At 36.4% G+C, this 16,047-nt stretch overlaps 1 pseudogene; it reads left to right on the forward strand.

Moving 5' to 3' along the window:
- Positions 1 to 5,025: 5,025 nt before the first annotated feature.
- Positions 5,026 to 10,797, forward strand: LOC104219052 (putative pentatricopeptide repeat-containing protein At1g12700, mitochondrial; annotated as a pseudogene).
- The last annotated feature ends 5,250 nt before the right edge of the window (positions 10,798 to 16,047 follow it).

The raw sequence follows: 16,047 nt of genomic DNA on the forward strand, positions 1-16,047 counted from the left end.
TACCCTGAAGGGTAGAGATGCTGTTTCCAGGAGACCCTCGGCTCAAAAAAAGCAACAGGAGCCGATATATTAGTACCATAAAAATGCACAGCAATATAAGAGATATTAAATACAGAATACGAAATATGAAATACGAAATATATGGCTGGTATAGTAAAACTAGCAGGTAAAGCCCTACATCAATAGACGACCAATGATATTCTTAGTCTAACTCCTAACGGTCTAGTCTCACTCTATTGTGCTGTAGAAATATTCACAAATTTCCCCTAACCTACAACCTTAATGCTCGATCCTTTAATGTAACTTATGGGAAGTTGAAGTAATTCTACCGAGACAATATATGTCAGTCTTCTCCTCTGATCCTTTATTTATTTACTGGATCATGCTCAATAAAATCAAAAAATAAAATAAAAAGCCCAACTAATTAAGCAATTGATCTTTCTCTCAAACCATGGTGATCGAGAAAATGGCTCTTTCTCCTAGAACACATTATTCTATTATTTTGACATACCTCTACTCACCATCTACAATACACAAAACCAATCTTCAAATGGCATATGAGGTAAGTTTATTTTTTTTTCTATTATTTATTTTCAACAAGTCTTTTTTTTAGATTGAACTTTATTTTTTTATACTTCTTGTCATTTTTTCTTTTTTCTCGATTCTCGATTGAACTTGAACTAATGCTATTATTTATTTATTGTTACGGTCGGAAGAATAAAATCCTCTGCACTGGAATAAATGTTAGAATGATCATGTTATTTTTGCTTAATTGGTGTTATAATCATTCTACCATGTTATTTATATGTGCTACACTATCATAAAGTATTTATAAAGAAATTTGGCGATACATATGTCTTATATTTGCCGCGAGATTTGATTTTCATGTGTTTGAGTTGTACCTGATGACAAATGTGGCATTTGTGGTTTTGTCGGTAGTGTATGGACTAACTTATTTAATATGCAATTTTTTGTCAACAAGAGAGTTTTGGTTATGACAAAGCACTGAAAAAAATATTAGGTGAGATATACGTTCATATCACATGTTTGTATCTAATAATACAAAATTAGTTTCATTATACACTATACCTACCTAAGTAAATGTAGGTGCTCAACTTTACAGGAAATGTTAGTTGAGATACGATCATACAACAACAACAACAACAACCCAGTATAATCTCACAAGTGGGGTCTAGGGAGGGTAATATGTACGCAGACCTTACCCCTACCCCGAAGGGTAGGGAGACTGTTTCCAGGAGACCCTCGGCTCAAAAAAGCAACAAGAGCCGATATATTAGTACCATAAAAATACATAATAAAATAACATCAATATAAGAGATATGAAAATACAAAATACGAAATACGAAATAGATGGCTGGTATAGTAAAACTAGAAGATAAAGCCCTGCATCAATAGACGACCAATGACATTCTTAGTCTAACTCCTAACTGGCTAGTCTCACTCTATTGTGCTGTAGAAATATTCACAACTTTCCCCTAACCTACAACCTTAATGCTCGACCTCCATAATTCCCTGTCAAGGGCCATGTCCTCAGTAATCCTAAGTCGCGCCATGTCCTGTCTGATCACCTCTCCCCAATACTTCTTAGGTCGCCCTCTACCTCTCCGCGTGCCCACTACAGCCAGTCGCTCACACCTCCTCACCGGTGCATCAGTGCTCCTCCTCTGAATGTGCCCGAACCATCTGAGTCTTACTTCCCGCATCTTGTCCTCCATGGGGGCCACGCCCACCTTCTCTCGAATATCTTCATTCCTAATCTTATCCATCCTTGTATGCCCGCACATCCACCTCAACATCCTCATCTCTGCTACTTTCATCTTCTGGATGTGTGAGTTCTTTACCGGCCAACATTCAGTTCCATATAACATGGCAGGCCTAACCACTGCTCTATAAAACTTACCTTTTAGTAACGGTGGCACTTTCTTGTCACACAAGACTCCCGACGCTAACCTCCACTTCATCCACCCCACCCCTATACGGTGTGTGACATCCTCGTCAATCTCCCCGATCCCCTGAATAACCGATCCAAGGTACTTGAAACTACCTCTCTTGGGAATGACTTGAGAGTCAAGCCTCACTTCAACTCCCGCTTCCGTCGGCTCAACTCCAAATTTGCACTCGAGGTATTCCGTCTTCGTCCTACTCAACTTGAAACCTTTAGACTCAAGAGCATGTCTCCAAATCTCTAGCCTCTCGTTGACGCCGCCTCTTGTCTCGTCAATTAGAATAATGTCATCAGCACATATTAGTTTGAGCTTATATTTTCTCCCTTTATGTATTAATCCATCTCACACATATCTTAGTATTATTTATATCATTCTAAAAAGTTTGTATTGAAAGACAGGTATACATGTGCAACAGTAAATTTGTACTAAATATCAAGGGATACACGTACAACGCACGTGCTCAGAAACTAGTATAATATAAATATGTATATTATTCTTAAATGCGGCAAAGACAAAAAATACAACGTAATTTCTTCACATCTACTATATCATTTTATTAACAATCTGAGTGTTTTTTAGTACTTATGCTATTAACTATAAAGGTAAAATTTATCAAAATTCGAAAGTCAAAGAGTTGACTTTTAAAAAAGTTTAGTGCAAGTACATGTGTGAATTTACTTTTTTGTTTGTTAAAAAAGAAGAGAGGATGATTTAACCGACTCTACCCACTGGAGAGGTAGAGGGCGACCTAAGAAGTATTGGGGAGAGGTGATCAGACAGGACATGACGCGACTTAGGATTACTGAGGACATGACCCTTGACAGGAAATTATGGAGGTCGAGCATTAAGGTGGTAGGTTAGGGGAAACTTGTGAATATTTCTACAACACGATTGAGTGAGACTAGCCAGTTAGGAGTTAGACTAAGAATGTCATTGGTCGTCTATTGATGCAGGGCTTTACCTGCTAGTTTTACTATACCAGCCATCTATTTCGTATTCTGTATTTCATATCTCTTATATTGCTGTTATTTTATTATGCATTTTTATGGTACTAATATATCGGCTCCTGTTGTTTTTTTGAGCCGAGGGTCTCCTGGAAACAGCCTCTCTACCCTTCGAGGTAGGGGTAAGGTCTGCGTACATATTACCCTCCCCAGACCCCACTTGTGGGATTATACTGGGTTGTTGTTGTTGTTGTTGTACCCACTGCATGTTCATTAAATAGGAAAATGGACAAATTTACCCCTAAAGTATACGAAATAGAGCAAATTTGTCCTCTGTTTGGAAAGTGGCTTATTGCTACCCCTTCTGTTACTCACATGGCCCGTCTTTACCCTTATTGCTAACGAAAATAAATAAATCGAATTTAAAAATGTATTTCTTATTTTTTGCTCCAATAAAAATGCCACGTGTCATTATGAACCCCTCTTGTAACGGCATACGACATTATTCTATATACTATAATAATATATTATTGCGATAAACTGTATACTCTTGAATTATATATTGTATACCAAAATGACATACAATATATCAAAATGGTATAAACTATACAATTCGTCTTGTTCGTTAGTTCAACTCAATTTTGACCTAAAAATCCAAAAAAACTACTCCAAAATCTAATTGACTCAAAATTTAGCCACAACCTCCAATTAGCATTTTTAGCACACCTCAATTAGAATCGGATTACGAAAACTATAAACTCGACAACTCAGTTTATCTGTTTCAAGCATCAAGGTCCTTAACAGGATCTAATTTTTTTAAGACAAATCTTCGAAAATCATCATTAACACCACAATCTAAATCAAAGAACAACCCCCAACAAATAAAAAAAAACACTTCAAAACACAAACAAAAAATTCAGATCTGAAATTTTAAACTCATACGCTCAGAATATCAATTCTTTTTCTTCAAATATGAAATTTTAAAGCAATTTTCTTCCTTTTAAGCACTTTCCAAAACAAAACAAAAATTGGAAGGTGGGTGAGATTTGGTGAAGAGATTAGGAGATATAAGAGATTTGGAGAAGGAAAGATTATCACATAGTCAAAGAGGATTGAAGGATTGGTAGACGAGTAATATTTTAAGCTCAAATAGGTATTTTGTGTTATTTCCTATAAGAAAAAAAGAGCAATTATTTTATCGCTTTTTAACTTAAAAATATAAATTAAAATTGGTGGGAATGGTATTGTCACTTGAAAATTTGATTTGAATATGTTAAAACTTAAAACTGTGAGGGGTCTTAGGTGAATTATCCAAATATAAATTTGGATTTTTTTTTCATATGAGGCATTAACTAATTATTTTAAACAGAGAAGGGTCAAAAATACCCTTCTACTATCGAAAATTATTTAAAGTTATCCTTCATTATACTAAACGAGCAAAAATACCCTTATCGTCATACTATTGGATAAATATACTCCCAAGTTATTCGAGAGGCCACGTGGGTGTCGTTTAAGCTATTTGATCCATGTGGGTTTATTTTTATACTGACTCGACCCAATACTCAGTACCCACCCTAAATATTAAACCCTTATTCAACCACTTTAAAATAGTTAAAATAGCACGGTCTAGCCAATTTTCGGACTGGCCATTCAAAAATAGCCAGCGTTTACCAAGTTATTGAAAAATAGCCACTATTTTGCTGCAACAGAGACCGGTCCGTCATAATATACTGGAGTTCGGTGCACTTGTGTATGAACTTCCAGCATATTATGCTGGACCGATATACTTTGCTGGCTCTAGACTGGAGCACCGGTGCTCCAAATTCTAGTATGTTATGCTGAACCGGTATATTATACTGGAACTCCAGTATATTAGACTGGAGATTCCTGTATAATATACGGGAACTCGAGTATATTATGCTGGAGTATTTTTCCGGATTTTGAACAGTGTTTTCATTTAGATTTATCTTTACATGAAAAGTGATTAAATTTCGATTACTTTTGAAGTCGTGACTATTTTGAATGACCGGTTGTAAGTCTTGTTATTTTTTAATTTGTCCCCTTTAAACAATTTTTCATAGTAAAGGGATATTTTTGACCTTTTCCGTATTTTGGGCACACCCAGATAGATCAGAGCACCGGCCGCAAAATTAGGGCGCACCGCGATTCCTTAGCCAAATTGAAGATGAGGAGAATTCCTCTGCTGCATTACTGTTCCAATGCTATTCGCTTTAGCTCATGCTTTGCTATTTCCCGTTCTGTTTCGGCATTTACAACCAGAGATTGTTCTTCTTCTCATAGCAATACATCCATTCCGCCAAAGGGTAAAATTGGGGTAGCTAGCAGGTTTGAGAACGTCAAGTGTTTAGATGAAGCTGTGAGTCTATTCCGTCGAATGGTAAGAAAGCAGCCTCTTCCTTCTGTTTTTAGCTTCTCGAAATTATTAAAGACTATGGTAAATATGAAGCATTACTCTTCTGTTGTTTCCCTTTTTCGACAAATGCTGAAATTAGGCATCCCAATTAGTGATTCCATCTTGAATATAACGATTAACAATTATTGCCTAATGCATTGTTCTGACTGTGGATTTTCAGTGTTAGCCATTTACTTGAAGAATGACATTCCATTTGATGTTATCACCTTTAACACCTTAAGGGGACTCTTTGCTGAAAATAAGATCAAAGATGCAGTTGTCTTGCTCAAAAAGTTGGTGAGAGAGAATATATGTGAGCCTAATGAAGTCACATATTTGACCATCATGAATGGGCTTAGCAAAAGGGGCCATACTCGGAAAACTTTTGATTTGCTTAAGGTAATGGAACAAGGAAGCGTTAAACCCAACACACGTATCTACAACATTGTTATAGATGCCCTATGCAAAGATAGAATGATAGATGCTGCTATTAGCCTTTTCGAAGAGGTGAAACAAAAAGGCATGCCTCTGACAGTTATCACATATAATGTGTTGATTGATGGTTTGTGTAAGTTTGGTAAGTGGGAAAAGGTTAGGACTTTGTTCTTAGAAATGATAAATCTTAATATTTATCCAGATGTGCACACCTTGACCATGGTGATAGATGGATTATGCAAAGAAGGAAAATTGAAGATGCTGAGAAGGTAATGAGACACATGATCGAAAAAGGTGTAGAGCCAAATGTGGTCACCTACAATGTGATAGTTGATGGATATTGCTTACACGGTCAAATGGATAGAGCAACGAGAATTTTTGATTCCATGATTGATAAGAGCATTGAGCCTAACATTTTTAGCTATAACATATTAATAAATGGATATTGTAAGAAAAAGAAATTGGTTGAGGCCATGCATTTGTTTCGTGAAATTTCTCAAAATGGACCGAAACCTAACATTGTTACATATAGGACTATCTTGCAAGGTCTATTTGTAGTTGGAAGAACTGACATTGTGCAAAAATTATTTGCTGAAATGCTATCTATAGGGCTCAGACCTGATTTATGCACTAATCGCATTTTGCTCCGTGGTTATTTTCAGAATGGACTTGTTGAGAAAGCTATGTTGCTATTTCATGAGTTGGAAAAAAAGAGAGAAGATATTGATATTGAACTTTACACTGTTACTATTGACGGATTGTGCAAAAATGGTCAGCTCGACAAAGCTCATGCTATTTTTGAGAAGCTTTCTTTGATTGGATTGTTTCCCAATGTGATTACATACACTACAATAATAAATGGATTATGTCTAGAAGGATTGCTAGATGAAGCCAAAAATATGCTAAGAAAAATGGAGGACAATGGTTGTTCGCCAAACAACTACACTTACAATGTTATTGTGCGAGGATTTCTCAAGTTTGGCAAAACTAGTTAAATGACAACTTTTTTGAAGGAAATGACTGAAAGGGGGTTCTCATGTGATGCAAGTACAGTAAAGTTACTAATAGCTGCTATAGCGAAGGATCCTTCTTTGCTTAACATGATACCTCAATTTCGCTTGGGAAATAAGATGTGATTTAGTTCACTTGATTTATTCAGCTATACTTATTTTCACATTTATCGTCTTCTTTTAACACAAGAGGCTGAACTGAATGAAGGATGATTATAGCTACCATCTAGTTAAAGCACTTGTATATTTTATTTTCTCACTAAAGTGTTGTGTGGAAGTTAAGTGGCTATTAATATGATCTTAACAGGGTAATTCTTTGTTATGCCCCTTAGTTATTCTTTTTGTTCTATTCGGTTGTGATTGCTGTCTTCTTTAGGATTAGGTGAGAAAAGCATGACTTGGGGCTTGGAAATTCATCATGTTCCCATTATTGGTCTAGTCTAAGTTAACTCTGTCCGTCTCTCTCTCTCTCTCATGTGGCGAAACAGATTAACTCTAGACAATCTTTGCATGCTGTGATTGAGCAGATTTAGCTTTTCAGAAGCACGCCAAGTCAGTTAATCTTTAGACACTTGTTCTGGAGAGAGATTATTGCCGAATATGCTTGCGCATATTTTGGATTAGAAATCCAATGAAAAAAGATATCAGTAAGTAATCTATTAAGTTGCTGTACAACCGTGCAAGCAGAGGCAGATGCAGCCTTATACACAATGGGTTCAAATGATCCAAGACCTCTAGTGAGCACACATGAGATGCATACATCATTAGTGCATGATTTATTCAAATGATGGTTTTTTGATTCATAACAAATGGATTGATTAATTTTTAGAAATGAAAAGGGGATCCTTTGTTAGTTATTCTATTCACAATCATAGCTGGGAGGGAAATGCAAATATACCAACCAAATTTGAGCTATAGCTGCTAGTCCTATTTCTTTTGCTTCGTTCGCAGACTTCATCATGTTGGCGGCATAGAACCCAGTACCAATAACCAATAGAGCACCAACAGTCATTTTCATCATTTTTCTTGGATTCTTTAAGTTTGCAGCCAAACCACTAGCATATCTGGCTGTTTCATCATCAGTTGCATCATCTGATGATTACTCTCAGATTCACTGTAAGGACTACTTTTATCCGTTGGAGATATTTCTGGAAGACTTTTAGCTTCTTTTGCTGGCTCTTTAGCAAGGGTATTATTATCCTGCTCGGTGAATTCATCTCTAAAGGGGTACCCCTTTAAGATTTTGGTACACTAATTTAAAAATTTATCCAGTAACAGTAATCATTACGGACTTTTAATTTTATTACTCTTATCTTTTCTTTAGACAAGTCAGTCATGACTATTGGCCTTCTTGGAGTAGTACGGGCGGAATTGGGAAGAATAGTCAAGCCTTCTTGTTTTCTAAAGTGACAAATATTTTGAACCAGTTTTTTTTGTGTGACTAAAGTGGCAAATAAAAGCATGGGGGGGAGTAATATTTTTCTTTCTTTTACGAGATTCTAATCACCTTGGCCCTTGTTTGTGACAGATTTAGACGCGCGCTATTCAAACTTCAATGACATCATCATCCATTCAATTATCGACATGGATGTTGACGTGATCACCATCGCGACCTTCAGGTTAGGTGAGAAGCTTCTTTTTGTGTTCCGCGAGGGAGTGAATTATGGTGCTGGGATTGCCCTTGAGTATATGACATCCATTAGCCAAAGATTCCATTGACAGAACAAGTTGCTGACAGGATCAGCAAGATCCTTGCAGTCGTTGATACAAATATCCTCTGGGGTAACCCTGTCTATAGCTTCTGGACGCACAAGTATACTGAAGTTAAGCCTGCACTCAGCAACTTGGTTGCAGCTGCTAATCTCCTCCGCGAACAGTTGGCCAGCACCAAGTAAGCTTGAATTAGCATGGATGTCTTACAAATGAAATCACTGGTGTCTATCCCTTGAAAAGTTCTGTTTGAAAATGCTATATAGCAGCTTTACTTGTCAAAATATAAGAGTATCATATAAACATATTATAGATAATTTATCAATTGAAAAAGAGCTTTACTTCTATACACCCTGTAAGAGGTCACCTAATTAAAAGATAACTATATGTAACTATCTGTGAAAATAGGCAGACAACAGGTTAGAATAGGTCAAATTAATCTCACAAGGTATAAAAATTCTCTACAGTGTCCATTAAATCCATTAAAATTAAAAAGATGGAAAACAATTACAACAGCATGAGTAGATGTACTTGATGTGACGATGCTCTCAAATGCTAAAGCATATGGAACATCCTTACGATTCACTTAATTAGCTTTGTGACATCAGGGGAAGGGCATCTCTATATATACATATACATATGAAAGTTGAAAGTAAAATCTTTGAAGAAGAGGGGTAGCATAAGCTGAGAAACATGTAAATCAAGCTGCAAAAGTTGTGTCATAATAAGAAACGACTTCGTCTTTGACACTCCCACTTTTCAGAAATCACCTAAAGAAGCTCAAAATGAAGCTGTAATTTTTTTGGCCCAGGTGGGTAATTGCAATTTCATTTTCATACGAAATAAATGGATTATTTGAAATTAGCTTAGGTTAGAGAGTGCTGCCTTTATCTTGGATACATGGTGATAGTTGACTTGTTTTTCCTCCATATATTTGATGGTTTGCTTATCCACCTCTTTTCTTTATTACAGAGGAACCTTGCCAGGGCATTGACAATGACGACAAGGCAAACTCTACTGGAGATTTGGAGGTACAGCTTTCTGAGAATATGTCAAACGAACTATTCCCACGTAAAATAACGTAAAAACTGCATATATTAAAGCCATAAAGCTATTGTTATCCTCCAATTTTGGTTATGCCTTTAAATGGAAAGGGATAGGGTATAGGTAGTGGAAATTCACAATCGGTTGTGTCATGTGTTCTCAGAGGATCGCCAATTTTTTCAAATAGAATGACATACATGTCTGTACACTTATTTTTCCGGCTATGAAGTGGATTATGAATGAAATCATGCTGACTAATGCAGGGATGGAGGGCTCAAGGGACTGTTTACTGGAGTAGGACCTCGTGTTGCTCGTGCTGGTCCCTCTGTCGGAATTGTGATTTCATTTTACGAAGTTGTCAAATATATGTTACACCACCAATATGCTTCTTCATAAAGAGCTTAGTCAGGTTAATTAGGTTTCTTCTTACCGACGCCTTTGGATCGAGCAATGGTCACCGGTTTAGCTTAGTTGTGCCATGAAGGTACGCTGGATAGAACACGGGTGTGCTCTAATGAGGATATGGTTGCACGCGCAAAAGGAGCAGTTTTGACAATGGTAGATTACCCTTACAGGTTAGCTGGTAGAAAATAATCACTCTTCTTTGCTTCCTAACCAATTTTGGTTGGTTTTTGGGCAATTCTGTCGTTGGACGAAGAAGAGATTTTGATAAAACTTTAAATGAGCAATTTTTCCTGAGGTGTCCTCAGTTATCATTAGATTATTTAAGTTCTTTATTGCTTCTCAAGAAAAGTTCTTTAACATTTTATTTTCCGATTGGTATCGGGGATCTCAGCTAAAAAATGTAAACTTTTTCATCGATGCTCTTTTGCATTACCATCAGAATCGTTTTATTATTTTACTGAAGTGCCAGGTATTCCGAGTCTATCGTAAGAATTGATCTCCTGCAATTAGCTTTAAATCACTATTCATATAGGCGGAACTTGCAAGAGTGTATTCTGAATCTGCAAGGTGGAGAAGTGCATTGAGATTTGAGGTCAGGAGGAACTTGCAAGAGTGTGGAGGATGGAATCTCTCTCTTTCTTGTCTATTTCTATAAAGGATGATGTTTTCTTAATGCATGTAACTCTTATTGATCAATACGAGTCTCGAACCTCTCGATCTAGTGGAAGATTCTATAGCATTTAATCTACCACCAAACTCAAGGAAGACTAGTTCTTAACACATGGAACTCTTGAGTATGAATGTAAGGTTCATGAAATGTGTAACCCTTAGCATCTAAGAAAAAACAGTTGATTCATTAACATTAATTCCCTAGGTATCTCTGTTCTTCCTTGTCTAGAATTGTTGGAACTATATTGTTTGGTTCACTGATAATAAATAATTTTCAGGGGAAAGAACTGTAGATAGATTATGCTGTATACCATTGTAATATAGAAAATTAACTTCTGCAATTTCTTGAACTGCTACTAGAAACATATTAAAGTCTTATACTTAGATGTCAACTGAGATATTTGTTGAAGATGCCTCCTCCTCTACTTCAAGTTATAAATCTGGTTTCCTCTTACCACAATGCCAATACTACTTCTGTACAGAGCCAAACACTATTTTGCTTAGACTTCTTGCAAGGGTTATTCCCATCCATGTTCATATCCTATTAGTACTGGTGGAATAGGGTATTTCACATAGTTTTACCTGGCATGGATTCATTGTCCATTTTTGCTTGTTAAGAAAAATTCAGAGGTATGTCACACAGTTTCACCATGTACTCGTTCCGACTACTGTGATTGGCTTATTATTACCAGGCTGAATGTGAATCCATTGATTTGCTTCTAGTCAGAATCTTTCTTCACTGAAGTTGTCTCTTTGCCTAGACAGGTTAGAGCTGCACTGAAGAATGATCAGTTGGGAATATGCAACTTCAGAATCAAGTCAAGAAAGGGTTACTTTTCAATCAAATATTTTAATTAGCTGAGTATAGATACACAAAGTTACGTATCTAATAGTTTTTTTTGGGTGTAACTCAAACTCTTAGGAGATAGAGATCTCATTTCCTTATCAACAAGTTTTTTATCTTGTCAAGGTTGTTACTGGAGAGGTTTGGTTTTGACCTCCTCCTTGTACTCTCTTTCCGAAATAATAAACACTCAAGGTCCCAGATGTGGACTTGGGCGATCCTTTTCCCCCAAAAATATAGTAATAATATATGAGTATGTATTTGATTTTTTCCGTCATACTGGTCAGTGTTTTAAAAGGCGTTTTTGGGGCGAGGCGCACCAAAAATGCCCCAAGGCGATGGTGGGGGGCGAAAATCTCAAGAGGCGTACGCGTTTTTGGAGTAAGGCATAAGCCCAAGAGACTTTTTCAAATTAAGACAAAATTTGTTGAATAAGTCCTAAATATAATACCCAAATATTCAAAAGTCAGCCTTGTAATTACTCTAAAGTTTTAAAAAGCCAATACCTTTTTATTGCTAGAAGCCCTAATTTATGGCTTTTTCTTATTATTTATCTTGTCCGCTAATCTGCTACTATCTCCCAAAATTAGCAAACAGTCATTTTTTTTCTTACAAATACAAAGAAAACTTCATTCTCCTCCGTAACAGCAAGTTCAAAGTTCAAATTGCAGGTTAGTCATCCTTTTTGTTCCGTTGTGTGGAAACCTTTATGCATTTTAACTCAAGTTACTTGTGCTTGTAAGAAGCGTATTAATGGATTGTTTTGATTAGTTTTTTTGTCGGGATGTAGCACATCTATATATATTTTTCACTTATTTATAGTTTTCTTCAATTTTTATGCAGTTTTACCTATTTAAAAATATTTACTGTAATTATATTATTTTATAAAATATTAAAAATTACCCCGTCCCTAAGGGCTTACGCCTCGCTGAGGCCTATGTAAACTGCCTCGTGTTACGCCCACGCCTTTTAAAATACCGATACTGGTATGTAGATGTCTATCAATCAATCAACTGCATCTCAATTTTAAACTTCTTGATGCTAGTTATATGTATCTTTTTTATCTGTTGTATTTTGTGTTTATTTATTTCATTCCAATAGCTAGGTGGGGTTTTACTCTTTTTATGGACGAATGGATATACTTAACATGTAAAAGAAAAGTTCAAAGCTTATTCTTTTTTGTTAAAGAAAAATCCAGAGCTTAGTCCTTGGAAGCCTTAGGGGTCGTTTGGTTGGAATACGGATTATGCCGGGATAGGTTATGCCAGTATAAGTTATGTTGGGATAAGTTATACTGAGATTAGTTATGCTGGAATTGTTGTTTATTCATTGTTTGTTATGTTGTATTAAGAATGACAATTGCATAATTTCTAAGAAGAAGGTATAAGTTATACCGGTGCTAATTACCCCACCCTCTATAAGGTATAAGTTATCCCGGTGTTAAAATTAACACCGGGATAACATATACATGGTTTGCTAACCAAACATAGTATTAAGGTGATATTAAATTTTTATACCACCTCTATACCTTCTTATACCTCATACCAAACAACCCCTTAGTTGGAATTTTAGGTCTGATGCCCTTAAAATGAAATTTTGGTTCCATTAGATGAGTTTTGTAACAAGCTTGAAAAAAATGTGACACAACTCTGGTGTCAATAGGATGTGGCTTTTGGAGGTACTGCAATTGATAAGTTGAGTCTTTTGCATTATCTATTACCTGGATGCTTGGAGCTACAACTACTTGGCCTCGTGTTCTCGTCTGAAAGATTAAGATTTTCCATACAGTGACAGCAAGGAAATTATGATTTATTAAGGCCCTTATTCTTTTCATGTATATAAGGCTCATTTGGAATGTTTTTGAGAATCTTTTTTGTTAGTTTGGATTTGTTTCTCGGAGTATGCCAGTATCACCAGAGAGTCTGATTCAATCATGACATCCTTATCGTCTCTGTCGATTCACCATGTTACTCCAATCAAAATTGCTTTTGCTTCAGCTACATTGTGTGAGCATACTCCAAAGAAGTCCGAATAAGCCATGATCATCTCCCCCATATAGTTTCTTAAGCATCCTCCTTCTCCTGCTGGACCTGGATTTCCCTTGCTACAACCATCGGTGTTGAGCTTGAGTAGCCCATCAGGTGGCTTCGGCCATCTTACAGGGACAATGTGAAGTCTGGGCTTGATCCTGTCTACCAAAGTACACAAGTGTTTCCATTCATTAGTGATAGGGAGGTTATTAAAGAGAATACGGACCTGGATGATCAAGTTTGATTTGATCTTGTAGAGAAGTCTTGTAATATTGATCTTTTCACCTCCGTATCTTTGACAACACCTTCTTTTCCAGATCTCCCAGCAAATAATGCTGGGAAGCGCTTGCAAAATAAATGCATGCACCTCATTTTTAGGTTTAGTCATCCACCACCTCATGAGAGTAATCTTTAGATTAGAAAGTGCATTGATTTTCCAAAATAAGACCATGATGATTTGGCACATTCACTTTCCACAAAGATATGTTCAATTGTGTCAAATGCAGGTGACCTACAACAAGAACATTTGGATGGTCCTAGATGGCCAAATCTATTAGTAATATCATCTGTAGGTATTCTATTATTCAGCAATCTCATCATCAAGAATGACACTTTGAAGGGTAAACCTTTGTGCCAAATTGTGGAGGCTGAAAATAGGGTGTGTTATAGCAATATTTAGCTTCAACAAAATCTCTCCATAGAGACTGTTTGGTTCATAAGCACCACCAGGCCTTAGCAGCAAAGGCATTTGAGATATCTTGAATGGATCTGAAACCTGCTCAACCCTCCTTTTTTTCATAACACATAGAAGTCCAAGAAAACTAATGAAATTTATTCTTCTCATCATTGTTTCCCCAGAAGAAGTTACTACATTGCATCTCAATATGTCGAAGATTTGTTTTAGGAGGGCTAGTAGCAGATAATATATGCATAGGAATGGAATATAAAATAGGTTTTATTGGGGCATTTGCATCTATACCCACTTTTTGTGTCACGTTTTAACTTGTGCTTGCTTTGCAAAAAAAATTACAAGTGTACCCGCTTTTTCGCATAACTTCAGCATACGGGGCTGAAGTAGCAAAGGCAATCACGCAAAACTTCAGCATTCTAGTAGTCGAGCCTGAAGTTCAGCTCTAGAGCTGAAGTTAAGTTGAAGTTTTTGTTTGTAACTGGCGAAAATTTTTGTTTGTAAGCTTCAGCTCTAGAGCTGAAGTTTTTGTTTTGTAACTATCGAACTTCAGCTCTATAGCTGAAGTTTTTGTTTGTAACTGGCGAACTTCAACTCTAGAGCTGAAGGTTTTGTTTTGTAACTGTTGAAGTTTCAATTTTTAGGGGAGGAACCCATACCTTCTGCAGGATATACATGACCAGTACTGCAGAAAAATCATTAATTAACTACCCTTCATCCACATGATCTTTTTGCATGCGAGAGTTTGAGATCTGATGACTTTAAATAGCATTAAGTAGTACTATTTTAGATGTTGGGGATATTATAGCTCCATAAATGTCAACAAGACTAGATTCTTTTGAGCTGCAACACTTTAAATTAGGATTCCAGTAACGCAATTGACTTTTCTTTTGACAAACATTGAAGAAGCAGATTGAAAATAAAGATTTCGAACCGCCTCGGTCTATAAAATATTCATTTCACAAAAAGGTTTTCTTACGTTACAATTATTTTAATTATGTATAGTAAGATGACTTCTGAGGAATTGAGTGAAGCCACAGAAGGAGAGATATTGTTATATCAATGTTAAGTTCCGGAGAGATATGGAGATCACTGGGAGAAGGAGGAGAAGAAATGAGGCTGAATTTATTTAAAAAGTGGGTATAAGTTGAAAGTTTTAAAAAAGAATGAGTATAGTTTAAATGGGGGCGATCAAATAGGGCGCCCCGTGCAATTTTTACGGTTTTATTAGGACATCTTTTCCCCCAACGGGCATCATTTTTCCATTCCACCCTTGTATCCTCCTGCCAATCTTAGCAATAAGATCATTGAAATATTCTATCTTCTTTCTGCCTAGGTAAATATGGGCTCCTAAGTATGTCAAAGGGAAAGAGCTATTGGAGAAACCTGTAAGATCTTTGATATGATTAATGCTCATGATATCAGTGTTGGGGTGCATGTAAAAGTGGGATTTCTTTTGGTTGATCAGTTGGCTTGAGTAAGTCAATCTAGACATTGTTTTATAATTTGAATAGTAGTATGATCGGTGGAAGAAAAAATAATAAAACAACAACATACCCAGTTTTATCCCATACCGTAGGGTCTAGGTAGGGTAGTGTGTACGCAGACCTTACCCCTACCTTGTGAGTATAGAGAGGTTGTTTCCAGTAGACCCTCGGTTCAGGAAAGCATAAGCACCACATTAGTGAAATATAAATAAGAAGGGACAGTACCAAAAATCCATATAAAAGCCGAATAAAAACAACAAGATAGTAATGTGATCAACAATGAAAGAAAACAAGGATTAGTCATAAAACCTACTACCCTCAGAAAGCAAGACTGTATGCCAATACTACTGTTATGAACACTCTAGACTACTTACTCTACTATCCTAATCCTCAACCTCCAT

This window comes from Nicotiana sylvestris, chromosome 9 (assembly GCF_000393655.2).
Source record: "Nicotiana sylvestris chromosome 9, ASM39365v2, whole genome shotgun sequence".
NCBI lineage: Eukaryota > Viridiplantae > Streptophyta > Magnoliopsida > Solanales > Solanaceae > Nicotiana > Nicotiana sylvestris.